Genomic DNA, 21,568 nt, shown 5'->3' with positions numbered 1-21,568 from the left:
GGCAGAAGCATGGAAGAGTTTGGTGATTTGGGAAACTGCGAATAGTTCATCAGTATAGTTGGAATATGGACTGGGAGTAGGGAGATGAGTCAGAGAAGGAAACAGAAAGGTAAGTAGGGGGTCTCTCCTGATGGCCCTTGTGGCTGAACTAAGGAGTCTGGGATCCAACGTGAGGGCTGTGAGTGGCTGCTGATGAGTTTGAAGCAGAGGAGGAACATGATCAGATTTAAGTTTTAGAAAAATCAGTCCAAAGCACTTCCATCATACTGGATTTAAATAACACTGAAAACAAAGGCAGAACCACCATAGTAGAAGCCCATGTGCTACTCAAGAAGTATGCTCCCCTCTTCTTAATTCTGTAACGTAAATGTCATGCCAAAATAATCCCAACGGTGCTGGGATAATGAAAAAAAAATTTAAACATAAAATGTCTTTTATTGTGAGCTTCTTGACTTCTTGAAAAAAAAATTATACATCTTCAAAGATGATTAAAATGAAATTCTAGAATCCCTACACATGCTCCACATCTATGGTCTTAACACTGCATGCACCCCTAGTAATCACAGGTCTGACTGAAAATGACTTAATAAATAAACATTTTATTTAATGTAAAATGCTTCCAGGGATTAGTGTAGAGCTATGTTTACACTGAACTCTATAAATGTTATTGACAATTTAAATTTTAAAATCTTAAAATTCTCAATTTTGTAAAATACTTAGTACTTCCTCACATATATGTCACATTGCCATTTTTAGGATGCTGACAGGAAATTTAATTTTTGAGAAATGATAAAAGAATTTAATGAACTGAATTATAATTAAAGGTATCTGCTGTATCATACATACAATGAAATATTAGATAAAAATGTCAGATATTGGTTATTGAAGCTTCTATTTCTTATGTGGTCAAACTGTCCAGACAGAAAAGGCATGCTCCAGCCAGCACCCTGCTCTGAATTGCCCTGTTTCATGCTTGTACTTTGCCATTTATCTTTTGTCCCTTAATTTTTTTTTTCTTTTTTTTTCAGGGACCAGTGGAGGTGACAATGCTTTTAATTCTCCCTAGAGAGGTAACCCCGGGCACTGAGGGTTTGCCAGGGCGGCAAAGTGCCAAGGGGCGCAGCTCAAACCCTTGGGAGGTGGCCTTGAGGGCAGAGTTCCAGTGGGCTGCTGGAGGTGGCCAGCCTTGGATGGGTCTCAGAAGCCGTCGTTGGCCCAGGTAACCTCGTAGTCAAGGTACCTGGCTTTGATCTTCTCAGTGGAGACGGAGTGCTGGGCGCGACCATAACCCATGGAGTAGCCTTACACGTGGATCTTCTTGTCCTGGCTCTGGTGGGAGATGCACCCACCCCCCAGGCACTCGCAGTCATAGCCCTTCTGCATCTCGCCTGATACCTTGTCCGTAGACGTCGGAGTGGTACTCCGCCCACTTGTAGCTGCTCATGATCTCTTTGCTCTCCCTGGCCAGGGCCCCGGAGGGCAGCCCCGCATGGACTGGAATCAGCACATACTTGAAGTCGCTGTCGCAGTCGATGTCCACGTCAGGGATCTGGGTGAGGTTCGCCGCTGCCATGTTCCCGGAGTGTGCTCGCCACTGCGGTCCGCGGCCCTTCCCCATGCGACACGGGGTATCCTTTAATGTTGGCTTCCACTTGTGTAGTAGACACTGAGGTAATCTCTTCAACATCTATCCCACCTCCTGACACCGTGCATCAGCCACTTGGTTTAAGGAACTGACCTAGACATGTGAGGCAGGCCCTGATAAGTCTGCCTCAATCAATACAATCTGATCCTTTTTTGCCTATAATTGGTCTAGGACCTAATGCTTAAACCAATCAGCACATGGCATTCCTTTAGAAACAGACTGGTTTAGGAATAGGCACATGACTGTTCCTAGGCCAATAAGACATGCCAAGAAGATTGTTTGGAGGCTTCTAGGAAAAGTTTCCTCACTTATAAGTGAGTCATTAGAAGAGATGGCTTTTTTTTTTTAAACAAAGAAGCATGTAGCTTCAATTGTTACTACCACCCTATGACTATGAGGAAACCACTTTAGGATAGAACTGATGTTATCCTGGGTCCTTGATGATGTTGTTGAACTGAGTTTTAACCATACCTGAAGCCCAGTCTACCTCTGGACTTCCAGTTGTCCAAACCAGTAAATTTTCCTACTGTTTAAGCCACCACTTTCAGTTGGGTTTCTGTTATTTGCAGCTGAATGTATTCTAAAAGATGCAATTCTCGGGGCTTCCCTGGTGGCGCAGTGGTTGAGAATCTGCCTGCTAATGCAGGGGACACGGGTTCGAGCCCTGGTCTGGGAAGATCCCACATGCCACGGAGCAGCTGGGCCCGTGAGCCACAACTACTGAGCCTGCGCGTCTGGAGCCTGTGCCCCGCAACGGGAGGGGCCGCAATAGTGAAAGGCCCGCGCACCGCGATGAAGAGCGGTCCCCACACCGCGATGAAGAGTGGCCCCCACTTGCCGCAACTAGAGAAAGCCCTCGCACGAACCGAAGACCCAACACAGCCAAAAATAAATAAATAAATAAATAAAGTAGCTATAAAATTAAAAAAAAAATAAATAAATAAAAGATGCAATTCTCTACCACTTTTGCCTACCACCTTTGCTTCTAACCTGATGTACCCATTGGCTATCTTTCTTTGCGTTAACCATCAGCACTCTTCTATCAAGACATTTATAGTGAACATTTTAGTTGTCTACCCAATACCTGGGCTTAGCTTCTTCCACTGGACATTATGTAGGATAGGTTGTATGAACCTGGTGCAGCCACGGGAGAAGCTAGCCTGAGAACAAAGTTGATATGCTTAAAATGACAAAACAGAAAAATGGAAAAAAACCCGAGGCCTTGATAATGTCATTTAACTGATAGAACACTATTTTCAGCCTTCTTATTATCTGAATAACAAATATTCTCACTGTTTAAGATAATCTGAGTTGGGGTATTCTGTTGTTTGAATTTGAAAACAACTGAAGTATTGTAGTAGTGTCTAGTATTAGGGAAAATGGTAGTAAGAACAAGAATTTCAGTAAATGTTGACTACTTCTTATGGTTTTCACTAAAAACGTATAACAAAGACGGAAGCTTAAGCTGAAAACAGAGAAGAACGTGGTAGGCAGTAGTAGGAGATAAACTTAGTTGTCAAAGTTTCTTCTATAGATGTCCTGCTAAATAACTTACATTGGACAAAGGCACCTAGTTTTATGTCAAATATAGGTTTACAGAAGGGGCTTCTCTATCGACATTCATTGTTTTCAATTACACTGGCAACATAGGTCATCAAAATGTGAACTAGGGGAATGGGCAGATCTCAGAGAGATGTCTATGGCTAGAAGACTGAAGTGCTCAGACCCAAAGACTATGTCTAGTTGGGCTCTCTGACCGTATTTACTGATTTGTGGAATTAGCCAAAAGAAATCAGGATCCACTAAGTCTCTTAGGGAATTGACTATCAAAGAAATTCTAAGCCTTGGCCAATCCACAGCAATGAGCAATTCTGTGATAGTTCAATTCCTTAGGCACCCTCCCAGCACCCCAAACTCACACTAACAAGAAGTGCTAAACTACCTAATACCTGTTTCAAATGTGGCCATAGAAGACAATGAACAAGGAAGATGTTCCCAAAAGAACAGAACTAAGGGCAATGGAAGGCAATGGGTTATCCCAGAAAACAGAATCAGAGACTACCATATTGGCTGACCAAGGGACTCATCACTACTAGGGTGGGCAGTCCTCTCTTCTTTCTAATAGGATATGATATGGGCTATGGGCCAATATCCACTGAATGTCATTTCCATTCTCCCCTTTCCAAATAAGAGTTTCAATTATATTTATCTTGTTCCTTCTCTATTATTTCATATTGAAAATGTCTGAGGTGGAAAACTTTAAGCCATGGGTTCACAAGGAGCCACGTCCAGACCTGACAAAGAGCTCTTGGCCTCGGCGCTGGATGTGGTTGCTGGCTGAGACTTTGGGATGTCTCCCACTGGAGAGATAATGAATGTGTCTCACGTAGGTATGGACATTTTTTTAGATTGTATGTGGGAAAAAGGAGGTATGAAGTTTGATTTATGTGATAGTGTTGGTTGTCTACTCCATATCCGTTTTCCCTTCTTATTGAAAGAGCCCTACTTTTGTTCAGGTACCCACCCCTTTCTACATGTCCATGTGCATCAGGAGACATTGGTCTCATGCCCATTCCCATGAGGTAAATACTGACTAGTCGAGGCCAGTCATGATTTTTCTGTTCTCCTTGCTGGTAACTGTTTTAGACATGGGTGTACTGAGCAATGACACATGAGGAAACGTTTGCTAGAAGACTTCTGGTAAATATTTTCCTACTTTTTAGAAAAATACACAAGGAAATCACAGCTTCCCTCTGTGCCCTTTATTTTATCATGTCAGGTTACAATGTATGGGCCTGCTGCAGCCATCTGGTAACCATTACCAGAGCTTTTTGCTATGTACAAAGCTGACATGCTTAGGCAAGGAAAACAATGGAAAGAAACAGGGTCCTTCAGACACTGAATTAAATAGTCTTATAGACTGTCTACCTCAGGATTTCTTGTCATGTATAATAGTAAATATCCTTATGGCTTAAGTCTATTTAAACTGAGGATGTCTTTTACTCACAGTTCAAAGCATCCTCACTGATATATCTCTGTTTCACCCTTTGAGTGCTGTTTTCACCTGATTAATATTTTGTAATGCAAACTTCCCTAGAGGCACCTTATTGAAGGTAGAGACTGGACACTGACCTAGATACTATATTCCAGTGTAGTTTTTGGAGCATGAACACATTTATTTAGTTATGCCACACAAATATTAACTCAGACCCTAGTCTTTCAGTGTTTCTTATGAATTGAATTGTGACCCCCTAAAATTTATATGTTGAAGCTCTAACCCCTAGTCCCTCAGAATGCCTTATTTGGAGATAGGGCCTTTACAGAGCTAATCAATTTAAAATGAAGTCATTAGGGTGGGTCCTAATCCACTGTGACCGGAGCACTTAGAAGAAGAGGATATTTGGACACAGACACAGAGAGATAGAAAATAATGTGAAGAGACATAGAGAACAGAGCCATCTACAAGCCAAGGAGAGGAATATATCCTTCCCTCACAGACTGCAGAAGGAACCAACTCTGCCAATACCTCGATCTCAGACTTCTAGCCTACGGAACTGTGAGACAATACATTTCTGTTGTTTAAGCCACTCAGTTTGTGGTACTTTGTTACAGCAGCCCTAGCAAACTAATACAGTCTCTGTGCCATTTCTGCTAGGAATGAGGAAGATTTTCTTTCTTAACAAATGCTAGTCACTCATTTACATATAAAATTTAATTTGACAAGCATTTATTGAGTAACTACTATGTCCCAGGACTTGTTAAGTGATAGGTTCACAGAGATAAGTACTCACTTCCTGTTCTCAAAGAGCTCAGTAAAGTAGCTGTGTGTTCACATTTAAACTAATTAAGAGTTATACTCAAACACTTCAGAAGAAACTATTTATAATTCAACAAGTCATAAGCCAATGCAGATCATTCTTATGTGTATATTAAAGCAGATTTCTCTCATTAATGTTCATGATAAATAAATATTATATTCGTGAGAGGAATAAAATTGTATTAATTATTTCATAATTAATTCAGATTGAATTATATAATCAGTCTTAATTGGTGAAGCTTTACCCAAATGATTTGCAATCAATAATTTTTTAAAAGTTGCTCAAGACTATCAATAAAGTTCCTAGGATGTGGAGATTATAAAGGAAGAGGGGTAGTAAAAAAATATTAAAAATGTGGTCCTGTCCTCACTTATATAATCTAATAGAATACCAAGGCAATGAAAAAAGATATAATTATACCTACAAAGTAAGATATAGGGAAAAGAAAATCTAAGTGAAGAAAGAAAGCTAGCACAAGGAAGGGACTAGCTAGCACTAGTCTTCCTATGTAGAAAACTTTTGTAACTTTTTATAAAAGGAGTTTTAAAGGAGAGGAAAATTCATACAGCCACCATTGGTCATTGTTCTATTACTCTTCCCTGCTTAGAGCCAGAAATTAGGTCCACATTTACTTTGCCAAGGAAACACCAGGCTCCTCTGGTTACTGAGACTTAACAGCCAGTCTCTGCTCCCTGCCAACTCGCCTTGGGGCAAAATGTGGCAAGCTATAAAATTCTTAGTCCAGTCAATTCCAAACACTTTTTCAGAAAAAAAAGTGCAAGTGTTACCAAAAAAATAAGTGATCATAGGACAATAAGGTATTAAATTTTATTTAAAATCATTCTATCCTGAACTGTTCTAAGTTTGTCTACATATTATAACCTATTAACTACTTGCAAGAAGCCATAATTCTTTAACAACTGAATATTTTAAAGAAACCAAATTGATAAGTAAATAACATATTTGACCTTAGATGAGTATGCTGTTTTTGATGCTTTCATGTAAAGTTAAGGTTCTTTGTAAAAAAAAAAAAAAGATAAATATTAAAAATACCATTTTAATGTTCAAATGTTTCTTTTATTCCAGAAGAAATTTATGGTTAGGAGAATTAAGCAAGAATAAATATATTTATTTTAGCTTGAAATTAGACTGCATCTATCATAATTAGATGTTGAATTGAAGTCTAAGGTATCTCTCTTCTGACCAAACAGGGTAATAATTCTATACTTAATATCTCTAAAAGGTTATATTTTTCAGTTGAAATGATACCAACCTTAGAATTACTTATTTTGAATTTTGGAAGGTCATCAGTGTTCTAGATCTAAGATCTATCCATGATCTGAAATGTTTTAGAAGTGAACAAATGTGTACTTACTTTTGCTTAATTACCACACCTACCAAGAATATTTCACACTTTAGAGTCTACCAATGCAAATAATAGTTTTCTGTTTCTGGAATTTTCCTATTATGTAAATCAATTGCATTTCTGAAGAGCCATTTTGGTCCAAGTGAACAGAGATGTCCAAGAAATTTAGCCTGTGAGGAAATTAATTAAGAAAGCTTGTCAATATCTTATTAGTTGTTGATTTTAAGAGGAGAAACTGAACATCTCTCTCCTTTTGGATATGCCAAGGAAGCCTGTAATCACATTGCTTCTGATAGCCTTCTTGTGACTAAGATTCTGGTGTCCAAGATGGCACCTGATCTCACCTCCTTCCAAAGGCACACCAAAATTATAAAAATTGCAGAGCAACTATTGATGAGAAAGACCTGAAGATGAGCAGAAAAGATCTTCTATAATTAAAGACATAAAGAAGAAACCACATTGAGATAAGTAGGAAGGGGGGAGATGTGGTATAAAGACCCAGAACTCTGGGGTAGGCAACCCACAAATGGGAAGATAATTACAACTGCAGAGGTTGTCCCCAAAGAACGAGGGGACTGAGCCTCACATTGGGCTCCCCAGCCCAGGGGTCCTGCACTGGGAAGATGAACCCCTAGAACATTTGGCTTTGAAAGACCATCAGGGCTTATTTCAGGAGAGCCAGAGGGCTGTAGAAAAGAAATTCCATTCTTAAAGGGTGCACACAAAATCTCACATGCTCCAAGACCCAGGGCAGAAGCAGTAATTTGAAAGGATCCTGGGTCAGACCCACTTGCTGATCTTGGAGAGGCTCCCAGAGAGGCAGGAGGCAACCGGAGCTCACCCTGGGGATACAGACACTGGTGGAAGCCATTTTGGGGAGCTGGATCTACCACGTGGAAACTGGTGCTGGCAAGTGCCATTTTCGAATCCTCCCTCTAGCCTATTAGCCTCAGGACTCTGCCCTGCCCCCACCCACCAGTAGGCTGGCTTCCTTAGGACCCCTTAAGCCCCCAGATGCCCTGTATTGCCAGTACTAGATCCAGGATCAGCCTCACCCACCATCTCAGGGACCCCTGGGAACTGCAGCCAGTGACCTCAGGTCCTGGTTCCACCTACCAGTGGGCCAACAGCAGCTCCAGGACCCCTGCGGCCCTGCAGCTAGAGATGTCAGAACCCAGCTCTGCCCATCAGTGGGCCAGCACTAGGCCCAGGATCTGACCCTGTCCACCAGTAAGAGGGCACTAGCCCTGGGATGCCCTGGGCCCCAGCCCTGCCCACCAGCAGGTCAACACCAGCTCCAGGACCAATGCAGCCCTGCAACCTACAGTGTCAGGATCCAGCTCACCCACCAGCAGGCTGGTGCCAGCCCTGGGACCCATGGGCCCCAGGCCCACCCATTAGTGGGCCAACACCAACACCCGGACCCCTAGAGTCCTGCAGCCAGAGACCCCAGGACTAGCTGCACCCACCACTCAGCCAGTACTAGCCCTGGGATTCCCTGGGCCCCACCCCTGCCCACCAGCAGGCTGACAACTAGACAGCTTAGGCCCCTCAGCCAGCTGCTCCGGGATCTAGCCCCACTCACCAGCAGGCCAGCACCACCTTTGGGACACCCCAGAACCTGCAGCCAGTAAAGTCAGGAACTGGCCCTGCCCCCAGCAAGCTGACACTAGATCAGGCACTGCAAGCCCCACAGTCAGCCACCCTGGGACCTGGCTCTGCCCACTACAGGGCCAGCACTAGCGCTGGGATCCCCAGGAGCTCTACACCCAGCAGGCTTGGGACCCTGCCCTGCCCACCCGCAGCTGGCAGCCTCCACACAAGGCAGGGCCTGGAAACCAACTGAACTGGGGGCCATCCAGGCCTACCAGACTGCCCATAATAGTCAGCCTGCTACAACAGAAGGGCTCACTCAACCCACACTGGGGGCACCCCTAGGGCACATAGCTCTGGTGACCAGAGGGCAGTGCACTGCTGGGACACATAGAATGTCTCCTACAAAAGACCACTTCTCCAAGATTGGGAAACATAACCAACCTACCAGAAACACAGACATAAAAACAGTGAGTTAGGCAAAATGAGGCTACAGAGAAATATGTTCCAAACAAAAGAACAAGATAAAACCCCAGAAGAACTAAGTGAAGTGGAGATAGGCAATCTACCTGATAGAGTTCAAGGTAATGATCATAAAGATGCTCTAAGATCTTGGTAGAAGAATGGATGAACACAGTAAGAACTTTAACAAGAGTTAGAAAATATAAAGAAGAATGAAACAGAGCTGAAGAATAAAATAACTGAAATAAAAAATACAATAGAAGGAATCAACATTAGATAATACAGAAGAACAAATCAGCAAGCTGGAAGACAGAATGATGGAAATCACTCAAGCTGAACAGAAAAAAGAAAACAATTTTTAAAAATGAGCATAGTTTAAGATACCTGTAGGACAACATCAAGTGTACTAACATTTGCATTATAAAGGACCCAGAAGAAGAAGAGAGAGAGAAAGTGGTAGAGAACATATTTGAAAACATAATAGCTGAAAACTTCCCTAACCTGGGAAAGGAAACAGACATCCAGGTCCAGGAATCACAGTGTCCCAAGCAGGATCAACCAAAGAGGAAGATGCCAGGGCACATTGTAATTAAAATGGCAAAAATTAAAGATAAAGAGAGAATCTTAAAAGCAGCAAGGGAAAAGCAACAAGTTACATATAAGGAACTCCCATAAGGCCATCAGCTGACTTTTTAGTAGAAACCCTGCAGGAGGCCAGAAGGGAATGGCATAATATGTTTAAAGTGATGAAAGGGAAAAACCTACAAACAAACACTCTACCCAGCAAGGCTTTCATTCAGATTTGAAGGAAAGATCATAAGTTTTATAGACAAGCAAAAGCTAAAAGAGTTCAGCAACACCAAACCAGCTGTACAAGAATGTTAAAGGGACTTCTTTAAGACAAAAAAAAAGTCACAACTAGAATTATGAAAATTAGGAAAGGAAAAATCTCATTGGTAAAGGTAATTATACAGTAAAGGTAGTAACATGACCACTTATAAAGCTAGTAGAAAGTTTAAAAGATAAAAGTAGTAAAATCATCTATATCTACAATAAGCAGTTAAGGGTATGTAAAACAAAAAGATGTAAAATATGGTGTCAAAAACAGTAAATGTGGGTGGGGGGTGGTGAGTAAAAATGCAGGGTTTTTAAAATATGTTTGAACTTAAGAGATCAGCAACCTAAAATAATCATATATATACTATTTTTTATATATGCATATAAAATTATCATATATGTATTACTATATATAAACCTCATGGTAATTACAAACCAAAAATCTATAATAGATACACACATACAAAAGAGAAAGAAATCCAAACATAACACTAAAGTTAGTCATTAAATCACAAGGGAAGAGAAGAAAGGAACAGAAAAGAACTACAAAAATAATTCTCAATTAACAAAATAGCAATAGGTAACTACATATCAACAATTACTTTAAATGTAAATGAACTAAATGCTCCAATCAAAAGACACAGAGTGGCTGAATGGATACAAAAACAAGACCCAACCTACAAGAGACTCACTTCAGATCTACAGATGCACACAGACTAAAAGTAGGGGGATGGAGAAAGGTATTCCATGCAAATGGACAAAAAAGGAAAGCCAGAGCAGTAATAAGTATATCAGACAAAATAGACTTTAAAACAAAGACTGTAGCAAGAGACAAAGAAAGACATTGCACAATGATCAAGGGATCAATCCAAGAAGAAGATATAATGATGGTAAATATATATGCACCCAACATAGGATCACCTAAATATATAAAGCAGATATTAACAGACACAAAGGGAAAAATTGACAGTAACACAATAATAGTAGGGGACTTTAACACCCCACTTCCATCAATAGATAGATCATCCAGAGAGAAAATAATAAGTAAACACTGGCCTTAAATGACACATTAGATCAGATGGACTTATGTACATGTAGAGAGCATTCCATCCAAAAGCAGCAGAATACATATTCTTTCAAGTGCACATGGAACATTCTCCAGGATAGATCACATGCTAGGCCACAAAACAAATACCAATAAATTTAAGAAAACTGAAATTATATCAAGCATCTTTTCCAACCACAAGGCTCTGAGACTAGAAATCAACTACAAGAAAATAACACAAAAACCATAAACACATGGAAGCTAAACAATACACTACTAAACAACCAATGAATCACTGAAGAAACCAAAAAAGAAAATTTTAAAAATAACCTGAAAACAAATGAAAACAAAAACACAATGATCTAAACTCTACGGGACACAGCAAAATCAGTTCTCAAAGGGAAGTTTACAGTGATACAAGCCTACCTCAGGAAAGAGGAAAAAAACTCAACTAAACAACCTAAACTTTCACCTAAAGGAATTAGAAAGAGAAGAACAAACAAAACCCAAAGTTAGTAGAAGGAAAAAGAAATCATAAAGATCAGAGCAAAAATAAATGAAACAGAGGCTAAAAAAATGGAAACGATCAATGAAACTAACCTGTTTTTTTGAAATGATAAAGTCAATAAACCTTTAGCCAGATTCATTAAGAAAAAAAGAGAGAACACTCAAATCAATAAAATCAGAAATGAAGAAGTTACAACCAACACCACAGAATTACAATCATGAGATTACTATGAATAATTATATGCCTATAAAAAGGACAACCCTAGAAGAAATGGACCAATTCATAGAAATATACAATCTCCCAAAACAGACTCAGGAAGAAATAGGAAATAAGACCAGACTAATTATCAGTAATGCAATTTAGTCGGTAATTTTAAAAACTCCCAACAAACAAAAGTCCAGGACCAGATGGCCTCACAGGTGAATTCTTCCAAATATTTAGAAAAGAGTTAACACCCATCCCTTTCAAAATATTCCCAAAAACTGCAGAGGAAGGAATGCTTCCAAACTCATTCTACAAAGCCAGCATCACCCTGATACCAAAATCAGACAAAGATAACACAAAAAGTGAAAATTACAGGCCAATATCACTGATGAACATGGATGCAAAAATCCTCAACAAAATATTAACAAACCCAACTCAACCATACAGTAAAAGGATCATACATCATAATCAAGCTGGATTTATCCCAGGTATGCAAGGATGTTTCATATCCACAAATCAACTAATGTAATATACCACCTTAACAAATTGAAGCATAAAAATCATATAACCATCTCAATAGATGCAGAAAAGCCTTTTGACAAAATTCAACATTCATTTATGATAAAACTTCTCAACAAAGTGGGTATAGAGGGAACATACCTCAATCTAATAAAATCCGTATATGACATGCCTATAGCTAACATCATACTCATTGGTGAAAAGCTGAAAAGTATTTCCTCTACGATCAGGAACAAGACAAGGATGCTCACTCTCTCCACTTTTATTTGACTTGATATTGGAAGTCTAGCCACAGCAATCAGACAAGAAAATGAAATAAAAGGAATCCAAATTGAAAAGGAAGAAATAAAACTGACACTATTTGCAGATGACATGACAGTATATACAGAAAAATCCTAAAGACACCACCAAAAAACTACTAGAACACACTAATGAATTTGGTAAAGTTGCAGGATACAAAATTAATATACAGAAATCTGTTGCATTTCAGTAACAATGAACCATTACAAAGAGAAATGAAGAAAGCAATCCCATTTACAACTGCATCAAAAAGAATACAACACCTAAGAATAAATCTACCTAAGGAGGTAAAAGACCTGCACTCAGAAAACTGTAAGATACCGATGAAAGAAACTGAAGACGACACAGATGGAAAATATATCATGCTCATGGATTGAAAGAATTAATATTGTTAAAATGACCATACTACCCAAAGCAACCTACAGATTCAGTGCAATCCTTATCAAGATAACAGTGGCAGTTTTCATAGAACTAAAACAAATAATTCTAAAATTTGTATGGAGACACTAAAGACCTCAAACAGTCAAAATAATCTTGATTAAGCTGGAGGTATCATGTGACCTGATTTCAAATTATACTACAAAGCTACAGTAATCAAAGCAGTATGGTAATGGCACAAAAACAGACACCTAGATCAATGGAACAGAATAGACAGCCCAGAACTGAACCTATCCTTGTATGGTCAATTAATACAACGAAGGAGGCAAGAATATACAATGGAGGGACTTCCCTGGCAGTCTGGCAGTTAAGACTCCACGCTTCCACTGCAGGAGGTGTGGGTTCGATCCCTGGTCAGGGAACTAAGATCCCACATGCCGCGTGGTGTGGCCAAAAAGTAAAAAAAAAAAAAAAAAAAAAGAGTATACAGTGGAGAAAAAGACAGTCTATTCAATAAATGGCATTGGGAAAACTGGATACCTACATGCAAAAGAATCAAACTGGCCTACTCTCTCACACCATGCACAAAAATAAATTAAAAATGGATTGAAGACTTAAATGTAAGACCTGAAGTGATGAAAGTTCTGGTAGAAAACATAGGCAATAATCTCTTTGCCATCACTATTAGTAATTGTTTTTTGGATGTGTCTCCTCAGAAGTGAATCAAAAGCAAAAATAAACCGATAAAACTACATCAAACTAAAAAGCTTCAGTATAGTGAAGGCCACTTACTGAATAAGAGACAACATTTGCAAATGTTATATCCTATAAGTGGTTAATATCCAAAAATACACAAAGAACTCATACCATTCAACATCAAAAAAACAAACAACCCAATTAAAAAATGGGCAGAGGACTTATATAGACATTTTTCTAAAGAAGACACACAGATGGCCAACAGGCATATGAAAAGATGCTCAACATCACTAATCATCAAGGAAATGCAAATCAAAACCACAATGAGATATTACCTCACACTTGTCAAAATGGCTGTTATCAAAATACAACAAATAACAAGCATTGGTAAAGATGTGGAGAAAAGAGAACTCTCATGCACTGTTGGTGGGAATGGAAATTAGTGCAGCCACTATGGAAAACAGTATGGAGGTTTCTCAAAAAATTAAAAATAGAACCACCATATGATCCAGCAAATCTACTCCTGGGTAATTTATCCCAAGAAGACAAAAACATCAATTTGTAAAGATATATGCACCCCTATGTTCATTGAAGCATTATTTACAATAGCCAAGATATGGAAGCAACCTAAATACCCAACAATAGATGAATGGATAAAGAAGATGTGGTATATATATACAATGGAATATTACTCAGCCATTAAAAAAGAATGGAATCTTGCCATCTACAACAACATGGATGAACCTAGAGGGTATTACGCTAAGTGAAATAAGTCAGGCAGAGAAAGACAAATACTGTATGATTTCACTTATACATGGAATCTAAAAAACAAAACAAGTGAATAAACATAAAACAGAAACAGAGTCATAGATTCAGCGAACAAACAGGTGGTTATCAGAGGGGAGGGAGTTGGGGGGAGCAGAGAAAGAGGTGAGAGAGATTAAGAGGTACAAACTTACAGTTGCAAAATAAATATCATGCATATGAAATGTACAGAGAGGGGAATATAGTCAATAATTATGTAATATCTTTGTGTAGTGACAGATGGCATCTAGACTTATCATGGTGATCATTTTGTAACATGTAGAAATAGTGGATCAGTATGTTGTATGACAGGAAATAACATAATGTTGTAGGTCAATTATACTTCAAAAACCAACCAACCAACCAACCAACCAACTCATAGAAAAAGAGATCAGATTTGTGGTTACCAGAGGTGGGGGGTAGAGACAGGGGGGATTGGATGAAGGCAGTTGAAAGGTACAAACTTCCAGTTATAAGATAAACAAGTATTAGGGATATAATGTACAACATAATAAATATAATTAACACTGCTGTATGTTATATATGAAAGTTAAGAGAGTATATCCTAAGAGTTCTCATCACAAGAAGAAAATATTTTTTTTCTATTTCTTTAATTTTGTATCAATATGAGATGTTGGATGTTCACTAAACTTACTAGTGTAATCATTTCATGATGCATATAAGTCAAATCATTATGCTATACACCTTAAACTTAAACAGTGCTATATGTCAATTACATCTCAATAAAATTGGGAAAAAAAACCCTGCAATAAAATAGGTTAAAAAAAAAGAAGAGGAGAAACAGAATTTAAAGGAAGGTAAACCATAGAAGGTTGGTGGTATCTTAGAAGTAGAATTTTAGATTGGGAAGTGACCTCAACCATTATCAAGTTATAAATGAGGTAACAGGCTCACTGAGATTCAGTGACTTGCCCAAGGTTTCAGAGATAGTGGAAGTTTAAGGAATACACCAAAGTAGCCTCAAGTCTAATCTTTCCTTGACACTAGCCCAGTGGTGATAACCACTGCATAGTAATCTCAATGGTTTATAGCAGCATCAGAGTCTTTTCTAAAGCAATCTAATTACGGGCTGATATAGATAAGAGGTTTGCCATCTTTTTCTGTAAGGGTTAGATAATAAATATTTTAGGCCTTGTGGACAACAACCAGTCTTTGTCTCATTTTTCTTTTTTTATTGTAACCATTTACAAAAGTAAAAATCATTATTAGCTCAAGCCCCAGTTAAAGCCTTAAGGCTAAATTTGGCCCCTGGGCCAGTAGTTTGCCAATCTTTGTTACAGGTCAGAGAGTGTTGGTCAGCACACTTTTCACTGACCCAGAGCAAAATAAAAAAATAAGGTAATGTAGTGAGCTAAATTCATTCAGTTTAAAGAAATGCCCTCTGTTCTGAATTCATGTCCTTCCTCCATTTTGGGAGAGAGAAAATCATTAATATGCTTATGGAATAATGGAATAATGACGATATAGTTTTTGTTTGCTTTGTTTTTTACGATCGCAGTTAAAAAGAAAAAAATTAGTTACCTAAGTCCCCATAATTAATAATTATATATATTATTAATACCTGAAACCCCAAAGTCTAAAAGAGTATTTGTGGATATTCTCTGCTCCTAAGTAAAGCATTTTAGGCTCTTAGAGTATATCCAAGTGGCATATACAACTGAATACACATAACTTAATCCTAAGAAACCCCAACTGAAGTCTGGCAATTACTTCAAAGACATCTGACAAGATCTTATGTTCCCTTTATTTGGATGACAGAATGTTACTTTGCCCAGTGAGTTATGAGTTCAGTACAGTTGCATTTCTGGTTCTTACATGATGGAAATAGCCTTTCTCAAGACCTATCTCTACTGGCATGGTGTCACATATGAAGAGAGACCATATTTTGCCCATATTTTTATCTTCCCACAGCATCAAGCACAGTCATGAGAACTATATTTTTTCTGATTGAATTAATAAGCAAAATAAAATGATCAGAAGTTCAGAAGGACGCTGGCAGGATTACTGCCCTTAGCAGATACGGATTTAGAGAAATTTGGGGAATAGTTCGGGCTGAAATATGTGTGTATTCCAGGTGGACTAACAATTTGGCATCTTTCCAAAGCAATATCTAAAAAATATATGTTCAACACTTATCTAGAGGTAAGGCTAAGTGTTTAATGGCAGAAGAGTGTATTAGTTATTGATTGCTACATAACACATTACTCAGCAGATTAAAACAACAATGTTTATTATCTGAAAATTTCTTTGGGTCAGGAATTGAGGAGAGGCTTAACTAGGTGGTTCTAGCTCAGGGTCTCTCATGACTTTGTAGTTAAGCTGTCAGTTGGGGCAGTCATCAGATAAAGGTTTGACTGGGTTGGAGGATCTATTTCCAAGATGGCTCACTCAAAAGAGGACTCCGTTCCTCATCATGTGGGCCGCTCCATAACGTTATTTGAATGTCCTCTTGACATGGCAGCTAGCTTCCTCCAGAGCAAGTGATCCAAGAGAAAGTGTCACAATGTCTTTTGTTACCTAGTCTCAGAAGTCACACATTGTCACTTATGCCATAGCCTATTCATAAGAAGCAAGTCACAAAGTCCAGCCAACACTCAAGGAGACGAAAGAGGGAAGATGGTAAGTACCACCTCTTCAAGGGAGAAGCATCAAAGAATTTGTAGCTATATCTTCAAATCACCAAAAATAACAAGGAACAAGTACACTGTCTCTCCTCTACTGTTCTGAACAATTCAATTTCAATCTCAAACTTGCATACCCTATCATCACCGTTAAAGATGGTTTAGTGTTCGCAGCATGCCCTATGGGAAGGAGGATCCACCCATCAGCCCCAAGTAGTTTACCCAAATATTTCTTTTAACTCAATGAATATCAAACACCATTTACACATTTTTCTCCATATAATAATATTTTCAGTGATATTTTAGTCTCACAATGAGGTTTATAGATGTCCTAAGTTAATGTTGCAAAGAACTGCCTTGCTGAACTTTAGCTCTGCCTGAAGGTAAAGAATTGTGGAAAATATTGGACTGAGTTTCTTAGAGGAACACTTCCTACAGAGGATGATTTTTTTAAAATGTACAGTATACACAACTTCTCACTTAAGAATTTTGCTGCATTATACCTAGTCCTGCAAATGTATATCAGAAAATTCTCTATATTATTGTTAGCCTATACAGCTTAAAAAAACAAGGAAATGTATTGTTTCTTCCACCTAAAAGAGAAGGAACAAGAGTTCTGAAAAATTCTAATTCTTAGATTTCTTTAGGACATTCTTAACCAATTATTGGAAGTAGCTTGGGACATTGTTCTGAGCATAGAGCATTTTACCCAAACTCTAACCAAATGAAACACCAGATTTCATACTTATATCTGTTCAGGAAGGTGAAACCTTTCACATAGTCATAACACAAAAAGCTCAAGGTTTTCTCTTTGTAGTTAGATCCTTTATAGCATTTCTAGAGACCCTGACATTTCAAAGGCCCATACCTTGAAAGCTATCTATACAGGGAGTAACACAGACACTTGAGAAGAATGGTCAGAAAAGAAGGTGCCTGCCCACCAGCATTTACTTTTAAAATTATTGATGTTTGCTGTTGGTAGGAACGTAAATTGGTGCAGCCACTATGGAAAACAGTATGGAGTTTCCTCAAAAAAAAAAAATAGAGTTGGCGTATAATCCAGCAATGCCACTCCTGTGCATATACCCAGAGAAAACTATAATTTGAAAAGACACATGCACCCCAATGTTCACTGCAGCACTATTTACAATAGCCAAAACATGGAAACAACCTAAATGTCCATAACAGATGAATGGATAAAGAAGATATGGTACATATATACAATGGAATACTACTCAGCCATAAAAAAGAATGGAATAATGCCATTTGCAACAACATGGATGGACCTAGAGATTATCATACTAAGGGAAGTAAGTCAGAAAGAGAAAGACAAATACCATATGATATCACTTATATGTGGAACCTAAAATATAACACAAATGAACCTATCTACAAAACAGAAACAGACACAGACACAGAGAACAGACTTGTGGTTGCCAAGGGGGATGGGGGATGGGGGAGGGATGGACTGGGAGTTTGGGATTAGAGATGCAAACTATTATATAGAGAATGGATAAACAAGGTCCCACTGTATAGCATGGGGGAACTATATTCAATATCCTGTGATAAGCCATAATGGAAAAGAATATGAAAAAGAACATATATATATATATATATATATATATATATATAAAATATGTGTGTGTGTATATATATATATATACACACACATATTATATATATATATAACTGAATCACTGCTGTACAGTAGAAATTAACACAACATTGTAAATCAACTATACTTCAATAAAATAAATTTTAAAACTTATTGATGTTTATTATTGTCATCAGAAACTTATCACTAAGCTTCTGTATGGAATTATGTCTCATGAGAGTCTAACATTTTCACTCTGACATTCATTCCTTAGCAGAGACATCAGCCCTGAGAGCAGACAAAGCTGTGTGTGACCTATGAATTTCAAACATACAAGGAAAAAGAGTTTCTGATTTAATACTGAAAAAAATAATCAATTTGGTGATCAGATTTATTGCCTGCAATAAATTTACAAATTTTTGCTTTTAAAAATAGCATGGTAGGGCTTCCCTGGTGGCGCAGTGGTTGAGAATCTGCCTGCCAATGCAGGGGACATGGGTTTGAGCCCTGGTCTGGGAAGATCCCACATGCCGCGGAGCAACTGGGCCCGTGAGCCACAACTACTGAGCCTGTGCGTCTGGAGCCTGTGCTCCTCAACAAGAGAGGCCGCAATAGTGAGAGGCCCGCGCACCACGATGAAGAGTGGCCCCTGCTCGCTGCAACTAGAGGAAGCCCTCGCACAGAAACGAAGACCCAACACAGCCAAAAATAAATAAATAAAATTAAAAAAAAAATAGCATGGTATATCTTTCTGGCAGAATTGGTATGGTGTAAACCAGAAAAGTATCATCTTTTCATAATATATTGTTGAGTAATATAAAACTAGAATAAACCAAAAGTTGAAAAATTTGGTTCTTTGCTTAAGTAACTTTGGGTAGTGTGTTACATAATTTGCCAGCACTTACCATGTGCTGTAACCCCTACCTCTTTATTTTCCTGTATGTTTAAAATTATTTTTCTGGGTACTTTTTTTAAAAAATAAATTTATTTATTTATTCATTTATTTATTTTTGGTTGTGTTGGGTCTTCGTTGCTGTGCGAGGGCTTTCTCTAGTTGTGGCGAGCGGGGGCCACTCCTCGTTGCAGTGCGTGGGCTTCTCATTGTGGCGGCTTCTCTTGTTGCGGAGCACAGGCTCTAGACATGTGGGCTTCAGTAGTTGTGGCACGTGGGCTCAGTAGTTGTGGTGCACGGGCTCAGTTGCTCTATGGCATGTGGGATCTTCCTGGACCAGGGATTGAACACATGTCCCCTGCATTGGCAGGCAGACTCCCAACCACTGTGCCACCAGGGAAGTCCCCTGGGTACTTTTTAATAGCTCTTAATGTAGAAATTGTTTTTCAAACATTACACTTGTTTTATTATGTTTCATTATTTTTACAAAACAGATAATATCTTAGTTCGTTCAGGCTGCTACAACCAAATACCACAGGCTGAGCTTATAAACAACAGAAATTTATATCTCATTGTTCTGGAGGCTGAGAAGTCCAAGATCAAGGCACTGGCAGATTCAGTGTCTAATGAGATTCTGCTTCCTGGTTCATAGATGGCCATGTTTTCCCTGTGTCCTTCCTTACAAGGCAGAAGTGGGGAGAAAGCTCTCTGGGGTTTCTTTTACAAGGGCAATAATCCCGTTCACAAGGTCTCCACCTTCATGACATAATCACCTGTGTCAAAGGCCCCAATCTCCAAATACCATCATATTGTGGATTAGGTTTCAACATGTGAATTTTGATGGGACACAAACAGTCAGTCTACAGAAGACAATGAGGGGAAAAGTGAGTTATTTCCTAGTAGCTCACCTATTTAATATGACTGAGGAGGTTTACAGCTCAGGCTTGAGCTCTCCCTCAATTTCACTCAACACATACCAAATTCAGTATGTACAGGTAAGGAATTTTCAGACAGGCTTTGGGAATTTAAATTATTGAACACAAAACCACAGAATTTCAGTATTTAGTTTTAGATATGTACTTATCGTTACTGACAATTAAGCGCCATGCTTTTGTATTTAATTTCACATTGTTCTTTCAATCTCTTATTTTCATATCTCTTCTATCACCAGAAAACTACATGTGACAGAATAAGAAAAATTGGCACTGAAATGAAATAAATGCCTTCAGAAACAGATTTATCCTAGATGATACTGCACTTAGTAATGCAATTGTGACTGACTATAAGATTTTATATGGCTCAATCCTCCCTTTCATACCCAGAGGGTTGGTACCATGTCTTTCCAAGCACACTAAGGAGAAGCATCTTTCTCAAGTCCTATTCCAGGGTTTTGGAGGCATAGAAATGTCCTGGAGAACAAGCCAGGTACTCATATCACAACTTCATGGATGTGCCCTTAACCTTCTAACCGCAAGGTAGCCAGACCCCACCTTTGCAAAATAATGTTGGAGAATGACTTGGCAGAATTCTTGAGGGTCATGGTGGAATCGTTCTCTTCTAACCCCTTCTTCTTCAGGCCTATCTCCTTGTCATATGTGACAAGAGCACATGTAAAGTCCATGCCAGGGTATCTCTGGCTGGAAATAGGAGCAAAAGGAAAGCTAGCCAAGTCTTATCAAATTTATGCGGCTTCATTCTCCCTTATAGAAAGGAAAGTGTCAAGGCCAACAACTTAGATCAAGAAGTAGATATACCTTTGACAATTTCGTTTTCTGTTGGGAACCTATACATTCAATGAGTACACCCCCCTAATCCCATTTAGGATCACTGAATTTCAGAACTGGAAGGGATCTTAGTGACTACAGTTGGAGTTAGGCAGTTAGAGGTCAAAATGTCACCTTTATTATTGATAAGGTTGTTTGGAGAATGAGGGTTAGGACTGAGGGGCCAAATGACCTCGCTAATATCCCCTGACATATCCTGCCTTACCCCACCCTCATTCCTGCCCCCAAACCAAACCTTGAACAGAACCTGAGACTGCCTCAGTCTGGTCCAGGGCTGAAAATTTATGTGCTTATGTTCTTTTTAATAGATTAACTCCACTCAATTATAATCTGTGGATTCATGGACATCAGCCACTAACGAGGTGGGTTAAGAGGCCAGAGTGTTACTCTGGGGAAGTCCCTCCACATGGAAACAGAAGGAGTGGGGGAAAGCCTAACACTTTCCAGCATTTGTGTGGGGGCAGACAGGAATACTGTTAAA

General features: G+C 38.9%; 1 pseudogene; it reads right to left on the bottom strand.

The window, feature by feature from the left end:
• Nucleotides 1–1,197: 1,197 nt before the first annotated feature.
• Nucleotides 1,198–1,573, bottom strand: LOC103016842 (14 kDa phosphohistidine phosphatase-like; annotated as a pseudogene).
• Between the last annotated feature and the right edge of the window lie 19,995 nt (nucleotides 1,574–21,568).

This window comes from Balaenoptera acutorostrata, chromosome 12 (assembly GCF_949987535.1).
Source record: "Balaenoptera acutorostrata chromosome 12, mBalAcu1.1, whole genome shotgun sequence".
NCBI classification, from domain to species: domain Eukaryota; kingdom Metazoa; phylum Chordata; class Mammalia; order Artiodactyla; family Balaenopteridae; genus Balaenoptera; species Balaenoptera acutorostrata.
The sequence above is the reverse complement of the archived record's forward strand: the minus strand, read 5'-3'. Positions and strand labels throughout refer to the sequence as shown.